Genomic DNA, 4,524 nt, shown 5'->3' with positions numbered 1-4,524 from the left:
GAGTAAGACTTGTCATGTGAATCTGGAGTAAGCCTGGACCTTGATTAACTGCAGCAAATCTTTTGAGATTGTGATTTTTGTCATGATTCATGACAGGGGGATTTCTGAATTCTCAAAAATTTTGCTAGGACAAGAAAACTGTTTTTCATCTGGATCTGCCCAGAGTCATCCATTTACACTGTAAGTCTTACATCAGATATGTGTGTGTACATAATAACTGTAAAATGGAGCTACAACCCACTACAAGTTACTGAAATACAAAGAATAAAGGGTTGGTTTAATTAATTAATTAGCAATGGCTCCAGCTTGCAATATATGGATCTGAACTTGCCAGGTGTAGAAGGAGGAGGGTCTTATAATGTAGGGGATTGGTTTCTGTTTGTTCTAGCATTTACTAATTCTTCATTCTGCGCATTCTTACTTGGTGGTTCCTGGAAGCTTCTTGACCTTTGCTACCTATTTGCTTGAGAAAAATATTGTTAAACTGCTTTACACATGGGTAAGGATTGACACCTAGTGGCCATACATTGCCAAAAGGACTTACAAAAACCCCCCTATAATTTTTGGATTTTTTTGTCTGATAAAGCTTTCTACAGACTAAGCATACATTTATACTTTAAAGACCTATGTGAACAGCCATTGGAACAAAAGTTATTTTTTGCCCTAACATTCTTGTATATTTTTAATGGATTATTCCTTCTTTAATTGAGAAGTAGAGGAACACTATTTAATTTCAGCACATCTAATTAAAACCAGTCACAGACTGCAGATTGGGCTATACTCTTTTCCTCTCCTCTCTGCTTGCTGTGAAACAGAAAATAAGAGTCTGAAAATTACTTCGCGATTTGGCTAGTATCAAATTATAACCTTACCTATTAATTTCCTTGCACTCAAGTACCTGGTGTTTGTAAACAATGTGATACTAGCTGGCTTCTGACATAAAGCTTTTAGTTTTCAGCATACCCTAGATTTCAAGCCCTCTTCCCTCCATTTCCAGCATTTTATTTTAATGCATGACAACAAAAAATACAGTTAACTGGATATCTGAGTAACAGGTAATTGGATATTTAAGTAAATGCAGTGGACAGGCCAGCAAGATAATATACTGTGAGAGTCAGAGATACTGCCCAAGCCAGTAAAAGTAAAGCTCTGACAGGATATTTACACACAGCGGATCAGAACTAAATTGGAGAACTCAAGTCCATGTCTCAGGGTGCTTCCATTAGGCAGGATACAACAGGTGAATGAAATAAAAGGCAGAGAGGCAAGTTGGGATGATGAGGTGATGAAGCAAATAGAAAAAAGCAGAAGACATGGCTACAGCCCTTCCCTAGTCAATACCAGAGAGAAGTGGTTTGTAAATGTCAAGCACAGGTAGGCTTTTAAAGGGGGTAAATAGGAAGCTTAAAATTTTGAGGGGGGGCGGTCTTCTAGTGAAAAAGACACAGAGAGGGGTAGAGGGGAAGAATCTCCTAGTAAATAGGACACAGTGCAGGAGACAGTGAAAAGTGTTTTTTTTTATTTTGGAAAAACAAGTTTGGACCATTTTGAAGGCTGATGAAAAAACTTTCTGTCACTGGCCAGATCACCAGCCCCAAAAGCAGTAGTGAGAACAATCCTAAAACTCACTTGATCAATCCTTTGTAGATTGCCCAGCACTGGAGAATGTGTCTGGCCTGAAAATTACCAGTTATTCTGCAGCAGGTTCATTCAGATGCAAACCTTTATGTGGGTCAGAGCCTGCAAATTCAACTCTCAAAGACAAAAATGTGTATTGCTGTTCTGAACTGCCAAATCTGCACAGCTGAAATATTTAGCCTGTGGACAATCCATGTTGGTCATTAATGCATTCAGCTATTGTATCCCTCCCCCATTTCAGAAATTCAGAAGTATGATGATAAAATCTGTAGATCTTTCATGTATTATCTTCCCTGCTGTTTTCTCCATTTCAACTCCATTAGGTGAAGATAAATCTATCTCCAGAGTGATCTATCACATTAGTCAAATCATTCCACTCAGCTGGAGCTAGTCCATTCAGTGGCTGTTTAACATTTTGAACCCTTTGTTGAGGGCTGATCAGAATACTAATTTAAGATTGGGCTGTTCAGATTAATGAATTGGAGGCTGTGAACTCAGTATGAGTGAGAAGCCTTAAACTTGTCTTCTTTCTCATAGGCTACCACTGGCATGCAATGTCATTTACTTGCCCCTCAAAAAATGAATGAGGATTATAAATTGTTCCTACATATAAATTTTAATCCAGTGTATGTCCAGTAAAATTTACCATCCATTTTGTGTTTACCAGCTCCCCACATCAACAGAATTGTAATCTGAAGGTAGAAATGTACGTTTGTTTTGTTTTGGGCCCTATCTTCCTAGCAGAGATCTTCAATCAAAGAGACTGAGGTAGTCTCCTATGCCATTTATAAGTCTGAACAATTGATACCAATCCAAGTCGCAACTGAAATTCCTAGGCACAGTATAGGTGGAAAGCTATTGCTGGAAACATACATCACAAAACTTCAGTTAGTATTGGTACATGTTTCTGTTATTTGGTTCCATTCATAAGCATTGAATGAGCTTGTTCTGTGCCATGCTGAGCCCTGGATCACTACTACACAGTATGCCATACACACTCCCTCCTGATCCAGGTGTGCCAAATCCTGGAAATGAGGCAGTGTAGCTGCCTTAGAACAGCCCTGAATATGTACCACTAAACCCGATCAAAAGGAAACTTGAGGATGGGGTTGGAGGTAAAAACAAAGAGTGCCAGTCTAAAAAAGGTTCATGGCCTCAGTTCTGGGACTTGACATACATGGAGCAGAACCATGTGAATGGGGTGTGCTTCTCAGTGGCTTCTCAGGTTTGGCACAAAAGCTGTGTAGACATGCCCGGTGTGAGCCTTAAACAACAACAATAGATTTAGCTCTGTAACTTTATTCAGTTGTCACACCCAGTTTGGTTCAGGGAGAGAATTCACTCAACATTTAACTCAACGCTCCATTAACTTAAGGAAAAGATAGGTATTTCTATTAATGAGTCATATCATACCATCTATTTATAAGCAGAACTTCTCAATGATTTCCCCACAGAGGGTCCTTATTAGAAGATGGCAGCATCTAATATTATTATTTAACGTTTCATAGTTGTCCTTATATGGTCATCTTCTAAAACAAAATCTATGCTACATTATCACCTTTATTAAATTCAGCATATTTCCCCCTTTTATGAGAGAAACAATGAACATTTGGGATAACGCGTAAAAGAAAATATAGAAACCATCTATTTTGCAAACCTTATGGGTTAGAAAAGTTTCAGTTCATTACTTCCCTGTTTATGTCAATGAAGGTTGGATCCAACAAAGAGGCAAGAATCTCCTGATTCATGCTCACCCTCTTGTGAGAGAGGATCCTGTTAATTTTATCTTTTAGACATCTGTGGTAATTTAGGCAGTGACTATGTAAAAAGCCCTATGGTTTGGAAACATGTCCTTGAGATATCATGAGATACTGACTTTTAAAGAAGCATAGAAATTAAACTGATTTTAAATTTCAAATATGCTATTTTTATAGGAAGGCATTTATGGTACTCTGGAATTGCTACAGTGACATTTACAGAATAACTTGAACCATAATTATGACGTCAAGAATTAAAGATTTTGCTAATTTTTAATCCCTGGTGTGTGGCTGAGCTGTAGCATGACAGACAGTAGAAGGCATTACAAACTGTTTTAAGGTTACTGATTAGGAAAATTTGTTCATTCAAAACAAAATTACACTCATCTGACCTATTTGGTATAACTTTACCACTTGGGCTAAATACAGACAGTCAAAAAGCCTGAGGCTGAATCAATTCAATCTTCTCAGGTTAGTTTAAACTGCATAGATTGAACCAATAAACAAGTGAACAGACATTCACTTTTGATTCTAGAAATGCAGCCACATGCCTGCAGTGGCTCACATCAGAAGCTGGGGGGTGCTAGAGCATGCCTCCTTGCTCTGCTGGAGCAGACAACTTGGGCCAAAGCTAGCCCATCCACCGTGTACGGGGAGAGGGGGATCTGCAGAGGAGGTGCAAAGCATCCTGGGATGCTGAGGGACTGTGAATTAACTTGAATCTGGATGGGATCTGGGACAGAAGTTCAATAAACCATCACTTTTATTAATAAATCAGTTGTCTGATACTACATCCATCCAGGTTTATCTTAAACAATTTATCTTTATCTTAAACAGTTTATAACTTTATCTTAAGCAGTTTATGTGCACTGTAATTCTGTTGTGTTACAAATTTGAACCAGTTTCTAATCACATATAGGCAACCCCTGCTTAGCACTCTTAATTGGTTCCAGAAAAACCAAGCGGTAAGTGAAACCATGCTAAGCAAAACCCATTTGCCCATAGGAATGAATGTAAATATAAGTAATTGGTTACTGCGGCTTCTTGCTGCTGCTTCTCGCCATCACCTCCTCTCCCCATTAGCCCGCAGGCCACTCCAGTCCCACGTGCCAGCCCAGGCCTGCCTTCC

General features: G+C 38.9%; 1 long non-coding RNA gene across 1 annotated transcript in view; it reads left to right on the top strand.

Annotated features, from left to right (window-relative positions):
- The first annotated feature begins 1,307 nt into the window (after positions 1–1,307).
- LOC102377844 overlaps positions 1,308–4,524 on the top strand; it is a 6,042-nt gene continuing 2,825 nt past the window's right edge. Inside the window, exon 1 of the long non-coding RNA XR_325036.1 lies at positions 1,308–1,374. This is a non-coding gene — a long non-coding RNA (uncharacterized LOC102377844). The remainder of the gene's footprint in view (positions 1,375–4,524) is intronic.

The sequence above is a fragment of the Alligator sinensis genome, unplaced genomic scaffold (genome assembly GCF_000455745.1).
Source record: "Alligator sinensis unplaced genomic scaffold, ASM45574v1 scaffold969_1, whole genome shotgun sequence".
NCBI lineage: Eukaryota > Metazoa > Chordata > Crocodylia > Alligatoridae > Alligator > Alligator sinensis.
This window is presented reverse-complemented; position numbering and strand designations above follow the sequence as displayed.